Below are 13,422 nucleotides of genomic sequence, written 5' to 3' on the forward strand. Positions count from 1 at the left end.
TCATTCAATTTCATTACTAGTAGTAATTGGTCTGTTCAGATTTTCTATTTCTTCCTGATTCAGTTTTGGACAAATGTATGTTTCTAGGAATTTATTCATTTCTTTCTAGATTTTCAAATATAATATAATTTTTCATAGTAGTCTCTCATAATCCTTTGTATTTCTGGGATTTGGTTTTTATTTCTCCTCCTTCATTTCTGATTTTATTTCAGCCCTCTCTCTTTTCATCAGAATGAATCTAGCTAAATATTTATCAATTTTGTTTATTTTTTCAAAGAAACCAGCTCTTGGTTTTATTGATCTTTTCTACTGTAGTTTTCATCTTTATTTCATTTAGTCATGCTCTGATCTTTATTATTTCCTTCTTTCTACTAATTTTGGGATTGGTTGTTCTTCTTTTTCTAGTTTCCTTAGGTGTATGGTTAGATTGTTTATTTGACATTTTTTTTGGTGTAGGCCTGTATCAGTATAAACTTCCCCTCCTTAGAACTGCTTTCACTGCATCTCAAAGATTTTGAACTGTTGCATTTCCATTATTAGTCTCTAGTTATTTTTTATTTCCTCTTTGGCTTATTCATTGACCCATTCATTGTTTAATAGCATGTTGTTTAACCTCTACATGTTTGTGTTTTTTCCAGTTTTCTTCTGGTAACTAATTTCTAGTTTCATACCATTATAGTTAGAAAATATACTTGATATCATTTCAATCTTCTTAACTTTACTGACACTTTTTGTGGCCTAAAGAATGTGTATTCTGCTGTTTTTGAATGGAATGTTCTGTATATATCTGTTAAGTCCACATGATCTAATTGGGACATTCAAAGCCACTGTTTCCTTATTGATTTCTGTCTGGATGATTTATCCATTGATGTAATTAGGATGTTAAAGTCCCTTAATATTATTGTATTACTGTCAATTCCTCTCTTTATATCTGCTACTATTTGCTCTATGTATTTAGGTGCTTCTATGTTGGGTGCATAGATATTTACCATTGTTAATGATCCTTCTTGGGATTGATGCCTTTATCCTTTATCTTTATGTAATACCCTTTTTATCTCTTGTTACAGTCTTTGCTTTAAAGTCTAATATATTATGTGTAGTATACATTTTATATATATATTATATTTTTATATTTTGTCTGATATAAGTATTGCTACCCCAGGTTTTTTGTTTTTTGTTTTTTTAGCTTCCATTAGCATGGAGTATCTTTTTCCATCCCTTCATTTTCAGTCTGCGTGTGCCTTTAGGTCTAAAGTAAGTCTCTTGTAGGCAGCATATAGATGGGTCTTTACACTTTGTCTTGAACTAAATTTGGGAACATCTATTATGCATATGAACACTTGACATTCTCTGTCATCTCATTAGTTTAATTTTATGTTTCTTCATCTGCATTTAGGAAATAGTACTGGAGTTGTTCTCCACCTTACTATTTGATTTTTCTTCAGAAGCATTTTCATTTGTTACTGCCAATATGAATTTCCCTTTGGATATTGTGTTTTTATTTATTTGAAATCCTTATTTTACTTCATTTACCTTCTTTTTTGTGCTATTCTGTTACCTACACTTCCATTTTCTTCACTTTTCATCTCCATTTGTTCTCTCTGTGTGACCCACTGCCCCTTTTCCAAAGAGACCGTATCTCTATTTATTCTGTAGATTATTCCAAACATCTCCCTGGAATTTTTAAATAGATCCTCTAATAAATCATTTTGCAGAGTTTTGCTTTTCCAGAGTCCCAGGAGAGATTTTTTTCTCCTTATTCTACAATGATTTTAATAGCCTACATTTAGATTCTATTCTTACCTATCCCTGAGCCCAGGAAATCTACACAGACATGGGATAATTTCATTTTCCTTCATTCTCTGTTCCTGATCTCTATCCTCTGCAGTTGGAGGGCTGTTGATGTTAATATCTTCATGTCAAATTTCTTGTTTCTAATAAGATTTCTCCTGGTTAATCTGCTTCTTTCCTCTACTGTCCAGTCCTTTGGTACCTAAACTGACATGGTACAGAAAAATATAATTTTCTCAGTTTGTCCTTCTTCTGAGTGTGAAGTTGCCTGAAAGTTCTCTACCAGCAATCCACTCCTACTTCCTTTCCAATAGTTTGCTGGGATTTTTGCGTTTTTCTCAAAATGAAGGAAACTAACAAATAGAGAGCTGAGGGACAGGAGAAATGCTATCTACCTGCCTCACTGGATATCATTTTAAGAATGTAAGGAAACACTTATCTTTCTCTCTACAGGTGGGTATTAAAGAGGGCACGTATTGAATGGAGCACTGGATGTTATATATGGTGATATATATATGTATGGTGATTAACATAACATAATAAAAAAAGACAAAAAAGAAAATAAAATACACATTTCAAAAAATAAATAAATAAATTTCAGATTTCTGAATTAGAGAAGAAATATTTGGAGTATTGACAAAGATTCTCTCCTTGACCAAATGCTGGTGAGGCTCCTCTGAACTCTCTTCTTAAGTAGGACCTGATTGGGGGCTTCCCTGTTTATTTCTGCATTATCTAATTTTAGAGGGAATCCTGCTACATCAGCTTAGCCAGATTTCCCCGCCCTCAATATCTAAGCATGCTCAATATCTGATCAGGTTCCTCATTCTCTTTGATACTCTATGTGATATCTGATCACACTGGCTTGCATACAGCAAAAATCCTGTTAGGTCACTTTAGCCAGAAAATATCCCCTTACCCCTGGTGTTTCCTCTTAGTAATTTTCCATCCACTGGCCACACACACCCTGCTCCTTGACTATAAATTTCCATTTTTCCTTGCTGTCTTTGCAGTTGAGCCCAATCCCCCTCCCTAATGTAAAGCCTCATGCAATAGTCCCTATATCTATTGCAAGAGTCCTTTTTTTTTTTTAATTTTATTTATTTATTTCACAGAGAGAGAGAGAGCACAAGTAGGGGGAGTTGCAGACAGAGGGAGACGCAGGCTCCCCCCGAGCAGGGAGCCCAATGAGGGGCTCCATCCCAGGATCCTGGGATCATGACCTGAGCCGAACGCAGACGCTTAACCCATTGAGCCACTTGCCGGTGGCTACCAGCAAGAGTCCTTCTAAATAAAACCTGTATCACTGTTCTTTAAAAAGTTTCATAATAAATAATTTCTTTAATGACATGGAGATTCTTCTTACTTTTCATGTGGTCTATTTCATGAAGCAAAGATGCAATCTGTCATATGCTTTAGCCTGAATAAGATGTGAGTGTGTGTGTATGTGTGCATGTGTTAATGGCATCAATTATATATCTTTTTTTTATTCTTATGTTAATCCCCATACATTACATCATTAGTTTTAGATGTAGTGTTCCATGATTCATTGTTTGTGCATAACACCCAGTGCTCCATGCAGAATGTGCCCTCAATACCCACCACCAGGCTAACCCATCCTCCCACCCCCTCTCCCCTCTAGAACCCACAGTTTGTTTATCAGAGTCCATCATCTCTCATGGTTCGTCTACCCCTCCGATTTCCCCCGCTTCATTCTTCCCCTCCCACTACCTTCTTCTTCTACTTCTTTTTTTTTTTTCTTAAAATATATTGCATTATTTGTTTCAGAGGTACAGATCTGAGATACAACAGTCTTGCACAATTCACAGCGCTTACCAGAGCACATACCCTCCCCAGTGTCTATCACCCAGTCACCCCATCCCTCCCACCCCACCCCCAACTCCAGCAACCCTCAGTTTGTTTCCTGTAATTAAGAATTCCTCATATCAGTGAGATCATATGGTACATGTCTTTCTCTGTTTGACTTATTTCGCTCAACATAATACCCTCCAGTTCCATCCACGTCGTTGCAAATGGCAAGATCTCATTCCTTTTGATGGAGGCATAATATTCCATGTATATATATACCACTTCTTCTTTATCCATTCATCTGTTGATGGACATCTTGGCTCTTTCCACAGTTTGGCTATTGTGGACATTGCTGCTATAAACATAGGGGTGCACATATCCTTTCGGATCCCTACTTTTGTATCTTTGGGGTAAATATCCAGTAGTGCAATTGCTGGATCGTATGGTAGCTCTATTTTCAACTTTTTGAGGAACCTCCATACTGTTTTCCAGAGTGGCTGCACCAGCTTGCATTCCCACCAACAGTATAGGAGGGTTCCCCTTTCTCCGCATCCCCGCCAACATCTGTCATTTCCTGACTTGTTAATTTTAGCCATTCTGACTGATGTTAGGTGGTATCTCATTGAGGTTTTGATTTGGATTTCCTTGATGCCGAGCGATGTTGAGCACTTTTTCATGTGTCTTTTGGCCATTTGGAGGTCTTCTTTGGAAAAATGTCTGTTCATGTCTTCTGCCCATTTCTTGATTGGATTCTTTGTTCTTTGGGTGTTGAGTTTGATGAGTTCTTTATAGATTTTGGATACTACCCCTTTATCTGATATGTCATTTGCAAATATCTTCTCCCATTCTGTCAGGTGTCTTTTGGTTTTGTGGACTGTTTCCTTTGCTTTGCAAAAGCTTTTTATCTTGATGAAGTCCCAACAGTTCATTTTTGCCCTTGCTTCCCTTGCCTATGGTGATGTTTCTAGGGAGAAGTTGCTGTGGCTGAGGTCGAAGAGGTTTCTGCCTGTGTTCTGCTTTAGGATTTCGATGCTGTCTCACATTGAGGTCTTTCAACAATTTTGAGTCTATTTTTGTGTGTGGTGTAAGGAAATGGTCCAGTTTCATTGTTCTGCATGGGGCTGTCCAATTTTCCTGACACCATTTGTTGAAGAAACTGTCATTTTTTCCATTGGATATTCTTTCCTGCTTTGTCAAAGATTAGTCGACCATAGAGTTGAGGGTCCATTTCTGGGCTCTCTATTCTGTTCCATTGATCTATGTGTCTGTTTTTGTGCCAGTACCATGCTGTCTTGATGATGACAGCTTTGTAATAGAGCTGGAAGTCCAGAATTGTGATGCCGCCAGCTTTGCTTTTCTTTTTCAACATTCCTCTGGCTATTCGGGGTCTTTTCTGGTTCCATACAAATTTTAGGATGATTTGTTCCATTTCTTTGAAAAAAGTGGATGGTATTTTGATGGGGATTGCATTGAATGTGTAGATTGCTCTAGGTAGCATTGACATCTTCACAATATTTGTTCTTCCAATCCATGAGCATGGAACGTTTTTCCATTTCTTTGTGTCTTCCTCAATTTCTTTCATGAGTATTTTATAGTTTTCTGAGTACAGATCCTTTGTCTCTTTGGTTAGATTTATTCCTAGGTATCTTATGGTTTTGGGTGCAATTGTAAATGGGATCGACTCCTTAATTTCTCTTTCTTCTGTCTTGTTGTTGGTGTATAGGAATGCCACTGACTTCTGTGCATTGATTTTATATCCTGCCACTTTACTGAATTCCTGTATGAGTTCTAGCAGTTTTGGGGTGGAGTCTTTGGGGTTTTCCACATAAAGTATCATATCATCTGCAAAGAGTGAGAGTTTGACTTCTTCTTTGCCAATTTGGATGCCTTTGATTTCTTTTTGTTGTCTGATTGCTGTGGCTAGGACTTCTAATACTATGTTGAGTAGCAGTGGTGATAGTGGACATCCCTGCCACGTTACTGACCTTAGGGGGAAAGCTCTCAGTTTTTCCCCATTGAGAATGATATTCGCTGTAGGTTTTTCATAGATGGCTTTTATGATATTGAGGTATGTACCCTCTATCTCTATACTCTGAAGAGTTTTGATCAAGAAAGGATGCTGTATTTGTTAAAAACTTTTTCTGCATCTATTGAGAGGATCATATGATTCTTGTTCTTTCTTTTGTTAATGTATTGTATCACGTTGATTGATTTGCGGATGTTGAACCAACCTTGCAGCCAGGGATAAATCCCACTTGGTCGAGGTGAATAATCCTTTTAATGTACTGTTGGATCCTATTGGCTAGTATTTTGGTGAGAATTTTTGCAACCATGTTCATCAGGGATATTGGTCTATAATTCTCCTTTTTGATGGGCTCTTTCTCTGGTTTTGGGATTAAGGTAATGCTGGCCTCATAAAATGAGCTTGGAAGTTTTCCTTCCATTTCTATTTTTTTGGATCAGTTTCAGAAGAATAGGTATTAATTCTTCCTGAAATGTTTGGTAGAATTCCCCTGGGAAGCCATCTGGCCTTGGGCTTTTGTTTTTTGAGAGATTTTTGATGACTGCTTCAGTTTCCTTAGTGGTTATAGGTCTGTTCAGGTTTTCTATTTCTTCCTGGTTCAATTTTGGTAGTTGATACATCTCTAGGAATGCATCCATTTCTTCCAGGTTATCTAATTTGCTGGCATAGAGTTGCTCATAATATGTTTTTATAATTGTTTGTATTTCTTTGGTGTTGGTTGTGATCTCCCTTCTTTCATTCATGATTTTGTTGATTTGGGTCATTTCTCTTTTCTTTTTGATAAGTCTGGCCAGGGGTTTATAAATCTTATTAATTCTTTCAAAGAACCAGCTCCTAGTTTCGTTGATCTGTTCTACTGTTCTTTTAGTTTCTATTTCATTGATTTCTGCTCTGATCTTTATTATTTCTCTTCTCCTGCTAGGTTTAGGCTTTATTTGCTGCTCTTTTTCCAGCTCCTTTAGGTGGAGGGTTAGGTTGTGTATTTGAGACCTTTCTTGTTTCTTGAGAAAGGCTTGTATTGCTATATACTTTCCTCTTAGGACTGCCTTTGCTGCATCCCAAAGATTTTGAACAGTTGTGTTTTCATTTTCATTGGTTTCCATGTATTTTTTTTAATTCTTCTTTAATTTCCTGGTTGACCCATTCATTCTTCAGTAGGATGCTCTTTAGCCTCCATGTATTTGAGTTCTTTCCGACTTTCCTCTTGGGATTGAGTTCTAGTTTCAAAGCATTGTGGTCTGAAAATATGCGGGGAATGATCCCAATCTTTTGGTACCAGTTGAGACCTGATTTATGACCTAGGATGTGATCTATTCTGGAGAATGTTCCAAGGGGACTAGAGAAGAATGTGTATTCCGTTGCTTTGGGATGGAATGTTCTGAATATGTCTGTGCAGTCCATTTGGTCCAGTGTGTCAATTAAAGTCTTTATTTCCTTGTTGATCTTTTGCTTAGATGATCTGTCCATTTCAGTGAGGGGTGTGTTAAAGTCCCCACTATTATTGTATTGTTGTCGGTGTGTTTCTTTGCTTTTGTTATTAATTGCCTTATATAATTGGCTGCTCCCATGTTAGGGGCATAGATATTTACAATTGTTAGATCTTCTTGATGGATAGACCCTTTAAGTAGGATATAGTGTCCTTCCTCATCTCTTATTACAGTCTTTGGTTTAAAATCTAATTTGTCTGATAGAAGGATTGCCACCCCAGCTTTCTTTTGGTGTCCATTAGCATGGTAAATGGTTTTCCACCCCCTCACTTTCAATCTGGGGGTGTCTTTGGGTCTAAAATGAGTCTCTTGCAGACAGCATATGGATGGGTCTTGTTTTTTAATCCAGTCTGATAGCCTGTGTCTTTTGATTGGGGCATTCAGCCCATTTACATTCTGGGTAACTTTTGAAAGATAGGAATTTAGTGCCATTGTATTGCCTGGAAGGTGACTGTTACCATATATTGTCTGTGTTCCTTTCTGGTCTATGTTGCTTTTAGTGTCTCTCTTTGCTTAGAGGACCCCTTTCAAGATTTCTTGTAGGGCTGGTTTTGTGTTTGCAAATTCCTTTAGTTTTTGTTTGTCCTGGAAGCTTTTTATCTCTCCTTCAATTTTCAATGACAGCCTGGCTGGATAGAGTATTCTTGGCTGCATATTTTTCTCATTTAGTGCTCTGAATATATCCTGCCAGTCCTTTCTGGCCTGCCAGGTCTCTGTGGATAGGTCTGTTGCCAATCTAATGTTTCTACCCTTGTAGGTTACATATCTCTTGTCCCAAGCTGCTTTCAGGATTTTCTCTTTGTCTATGAGACTCGTAAGTTTTACTATTAGATGTCGGGGTGTTGACCTATTTTTATTGATTTTGAGAGGGGTTCTCTGTGCTTCCTGGATTTTCATGCCTGTTTCCTTCCCCAAATTAGGGAAGTTCTCTGCTATAATTTGCTCCATTATACCTTCTGCCCCTCTGTCTCTTTCTTCTTCTTCTGGGATCCCAATTATTCTAATGTTGTTTTGTCTTATGGTATTGCTTATCTCTCGAATTCTGCCCTCGTGATCCAGTAGTTGTTTATCTCTCTTTTTCTCAGCTTCTTTATTTTCCATCATTTGGTCTTCTATATCACTGATTCTCTCTTCTGCCTCATTTATCCTAGCAGTTAGCGCCCCCATTTTTTATTGCACCTCATTAATAGCCTTTTTGATTTCTACTTGGTTAGATTTTAGTTCTTTTACTTCTCCAGAAAGGGTTTCTCTAATAACTTCCATATTTTTTTCAAGCCCAGCTAGTATCTTTAAAGTAATGATTCTGAACTCTAGATCTGACATCGTAATAATGTCCGTATTGAGTAGGTCCCTGGCAGTCGGTAGTGCCTCTTGTTCTTTTTGTTGAGGTGATTTTTTCTGTCTTGTCATTTTGTGCAGAGGAGAATAGATGAATGAGAGAACAAAATGCTAGTGGAGTAACAACGTCCCCAGAAAATATACTCTAAAAAAATCAGAAAAGACCTGAAGCAGTGGAAAAAGAAACGGAAAGAGAGAAAAAAGAAGAAGAAAAAAAAGAAAAAGATAAAGATGAAAACAAACAAAAACAAAACAAAACAACAACAACAAAAAACAAACAGAATCTAATCAAATATGATCAGGCTGGTATATAGATCAGTGCCACACACTAGATTTGGGGTGTATTTTGGTCTTTTAGAAGAAAGTGCCTCCCAAAATTTTAAAGAAAGAAAAATTTATATATGTACAGAAATAAGGGTTGATATGATGAAGGGATGGAATATGACTGTAAAGATGGAAATTATAAAAAATTTTATAAAAGGAATTGATAAGAAGTTGTTTGAAAAAAGAAAGAAGAGGATTTAAAAAAAGAAAAAAGAAAAAAAAAAGGAGAGAATGTGATCAGGCAGGGGAGTAGAAAACACCATATACTAGAGATTTAGGGTATATTTTAATCTGTTAGAAGAAACTATCTCAAAATTTTAAAGAGAGAACAACTTATATATATATGCCAAAAATATGGGTAACTACTATGAAGGGATAGAATATGACTCTAAAAATGAAAAATAAAAATGTTTTTTAAAAAAAGGGATTGATCAGATGTTGGTTGAAAAAGGGAAAAAGAAAAATTAAAAAAAAAAAAGACAGTTAAAAAAAAATTAACTTTGAAAGACTAAAGAATCATGGTAAAAAAGCCATGAATTCTATGTGCAGTATTCCCCTAGCGCTGGAGTTCTGCCGTTCTCATTGATCGGTAAACTTGGTCTTGGCTGGCTGTTCTCGCTGATCTTCTGGGGGAGGGGCCTGTTGCGTGGTTTCCAAATGTCTTTGCCCCGCCCTTGCCCCCTCCCGGCTAAGTAATCTGCTCGGGTTTGCTCTCCGGGGCTTTTGTTCCCTGTAAGCTTTCCATACAGCTTTGGAGGTGGAGAGTGAAAATGGCGGCCTCCCAATCTCCACCCCATAGAAGCCGAGACCTCGGGGTCCCGCTCCTCAGTGTGCCCCCAAAGAAAAGCCGTCAGTCACTCCCGTCTCCCCGGTCTCCGGCCGCACTCCGTGCTCACCCATCCTGTGACTGCGCGTTTCTATCTCTGGCACCCAACCCCGGGTGGAGTCTCCAAACCCAGCAGATCCCTGCAGGGCACCCCCGCGTGGCTCCTCCCAGAGGAGGAAGGTGAGTCTCCCCGGATCTGCCACTTGTTGTGTCCCTGCCGGAGGAGCAGGGGCCCGACTGGGCCACGGATCATGGTTTATGGCAACCCCGAGCTGAGAGCCCGCGACTGGGCTCTGTCTCTGCAGCCGGCTTCCCACTCCGATACCTGGGAGCTCTGCCACACTCAGGCACCCCCAGTCTTTCTTTGACCCTGAGGGTCCTGAGACCACACTGTCCCGGAGGGTTCCACCCCCTGCTTAGCCACCAGAGTGACGTCCCTCAGCGGAGCAGACTTTTAAAAGTTCCAATTTTGTGCTCCGTGGTTCTATCACTTGCCAGAAGCGGCTGACGGAGGCCCCTGCCCCGCCGTCTATCCTCCCGAATATCGCCTCAGATTCACTTCTCCGCACGTCCTACCTTCCAGAAAGTGGTCACTTTTCTGATGAGAGAGTTGTTGTTCTTCTTTTCTTCGATCTCCTGTTGAGTTTGTAGGTGTTCAGAATGGTTTGATCCCTATCCAGCTGAATTCCTGAGAGGAGATGAAATCCAGGTCTCCTACTCCTCTGCCATCTTGCTCCGCCCCCTAATGGCATCAATCAATTGCTAATATAAAACTTGGCATCAGACCCTAGTTAAAAATGGTGAGACAGATTTTATTCAAACTGTTGAAATAGACGAAAGAGACTTCAGTTCAGTTGAATTCAGTTGAGAACTGGGCTCAACTCTGAATACAGAAGGGACAACTAAGGATTTATAGCCTATAAGCAGAATGAAGCGATCAGTAGATGAAAAAATGCTAAGAAGAGACCTCAGGGGTAGGGAGATTCTTCCTTAACTGGTTTAACAGGGTTCCTGCTAAAGGTAGATTAATGGCTTAGATATCAAGGATGGGGGGAAATGAGGATCTTGCTCACATATCAAAGATCAGGGGTACTCATTAAAACTGGGTTCAGCAAGCCATGGGCACAGAAGACCAAGGTGGAGTCCCAGTCATAAAAGTAGTGAGAACTTACATCCTTATCTTGTTCCTGGTTTTAGAGGAAAAGATTTTAGTGTTTCATCATTGAGTATGATGTTAGCTATAGTTTTGCCATTTATGGGCTTTATCTTGTTGAGGTATGTAATCTCTAAACCCATTTGTTTTGAGTTTTTATTATGAGTGGATGTTGAATTTGTCAAATATTTTTTCTGAATCTACTGAGATGATTATGTGGTTTTTATATTTCATTTTGTTATTGTCGTTTCTACATTGATTGATTTGCATATATTGAACCATCTTTGCATCTCCAGAATAAGTCTTGATTGTGGTGAATGAACTTTTAATGTATTTTTGAATTTGGCTTACAAATATTTTGTTTAAGATTTTTGCATGTATATTCATCAGGGATATTGGCCTATAGTTTTCTTTTTTTGTAGTGTCTTTGTCTGGTTTTGGTGTCAGGGTAATGCTGGTCTCAAAGAATGAAAATGAAAGTTTTCTTCCTTCTAGTTTTTGGAATAGTTTAAAAAGAATAAATATTAACACTTCTTAATGTTTGGTAGAATTCACCTGGGAAGCCATCTGGTTCTGTACTTTGTTTGGAGTTTTTTGATTATCAATTCAATTTCATTACTAGTAATTAGTCTATTCAGATTTTCTGTTTCTTCCTGATTCAGTTTTGGAAGATTGTATATTTTAGGAATTTATCTATTTTTTCTAAGTTGTCCAATTTGTTGGCATATAATTTTTTATAGTAGTCTCTTACAATTCTTTGTATTTCTGTGGTATTGGCTGTAACTTCTGCTCTTTCATTTCCTATTTTATTTATTTGAGTCCTCTTTTTATTATCATGAGCCTGGCTAAAGTTTTATCAATTTTGTTTATTTTTTTTTTAAGAACCAGCTCTTGGTTTTACTGACCTTCTCTCTTGCATTTTTAGTCTTTATTACATTTATTTTTGCTCTGATCTTTATTATTTCCTTTTTTCTACTAACTTGGGGCTTTGTTCTTTTCTGTCTTCTTTGGGTAAGTTTAGATTGTTTATTTGAGATTTTTCTTTTTTCTTGAGGCAGACCTGCATTTCTATAAACTTCCCTTTTAGAACTGCTTTTATTGCATACCATAGATTTTGGTTTTTGGTGGCTTTTTAAGTTTGTATTTAAATTCCAATTAGTTATACCAGGTTGAAGATGTTCATTCTCAGATACATCTAAGTCTTCATATAGCCTGACTCGGAGGCTTTCAAGTCTTGAATCCAGATGACCCAGCTCCCCACTCATTGATATAAAACACATGGAGTTTGGCATTTTCAGCACCAAAAAAGAGCCCACCTAGCTCCCATGCTCAGACAGCCCTATGCCCCAGATGGCTATTTCAGAAAGTTTGAGCCCCAGCTATACTCCCTCAACTCCAATAGTGATGATGTGGGCTTCTGGACAGATAAGGAGATCTTGTCCAAGTACTAGTTAGGCATGCTGCCCTTCAGCAACCAGTATGACCTGATGGACAACCACCTGATAGTGAGGGTGATCAAGGCCAGGACCTGTCACCCCCCATCTCCCATGATGATTTCTACCAGGATTTGGCCCACTCAAACCCCTATATCAAGATCTGTCTCCTGTCAGAACAGATTCTAAGCAGATGTGGGTCAAATGCAAGACCCAGAAACCCTTGTTTAAGGAGTGTTACACCTTGGAGAAACCCTTCCTAGAGGCGCTGCTAACAGTGGTGGATTTTGATAAGTTCTCTTGCCACTGTGTCATTGAAAAGGTTTCCCTGCCTTTGTGGGATGTTGAACTGGTGAAGGGTGGGCACTGATAGAAGGTGCGAATTCCAACTTCTCAGAATGAAGTAGAGCTAGGGGAGCTGTGTCTGTCCCTGAACTATCACCCAAGTGCTGGGAGATGAAATGTTGATGTCATTTGAGCCAAACAACTTCTTCAGACAGATGTGAGCAAGATTCATCCCCTTTGTGGAAATCCAGCTGATATATGGACTCAAGCTTGTGAAAACAAAGAAGACTTTCTTCTAAAGAGGCAGGATTGATCCTATCTGCAATAAATCCTTCAGCTTCAAAGTCCCCCAAGAAGAACTTGAAAATGTCATTTTAGTGTTTATAGGATCCAACAACCCTGTGACCACCCTGTGAACAGTGTAGTCACACAGACCTCAAAACTGATATTTCTGTGGCATAAAGAAACAAGTCAATAGCTATGAAAGTAAAACAATTGAAAAAAAATTCCAGTTAGTTATTATACAGTGAAATATTAGGTTCAGGTGTACAATATAGTGATTCAACACTTCCATACAATACCTGGTGCCCTCCTTAAATTAATCCCCAACACCTATTTAATCCATCCCCCCACCCCCCTCCTCTCTGGTAACCATTAGTTTGTTCTGTATAGTTAAGAGTCTATTTCTTGGTTTGCCTCTCTCTCTCTCCCCCCTCTTTTCTTGTTTGTTCTGTTTCTTAAATTCCACATATGAGTTAAATCATATGGTATTTGTCTTTTCTGACTGACTGATTTTGCTTAGCATTATACTCTCTGGCTCCATCCATGTCTTGCAAATGGCACGATTTCATTCTTTTTTATGGTTAATATTCCATCATAGATAGATAAATAGATGATAGATAGATAGATAGATGATAGATAGATAGATAATAGATATAATCAATCTTCTTTAT

The 13,422-nt window shown here is 38.3% G+C and overlaps 1 pseudogene; it reads left to right on the plus strand.

The window, feature by feature from the left end:
- The window catches only part of LOC123847754 (synaptotagmin-17-like), a 78,986-nt pseudogene extending 66,101 nt beyond the window's left edge, over positions 1–12,885 (plus strand).
- Positions 12,886–13,422: the final 537 nt, after the last annotated feature.

This window comes from Mirounga angustirostris, unplaced genomic scaffold (genome assembly GCF_029215605.1).
Source record: "Mirounga angustirostris isolate CCGP_5_RB_7025 unplaced genomic scaffold, mMirAng1.0.hap1 SCAF_2, whole genome shotgun sequence".
In the NCBI taxonomy this organism is placed as follows: Eukaryota; Metazoa; Chordata; class Mammalia; order Carnivora; family Phocidae; genus Mirounga; species Mirounga angustirostris.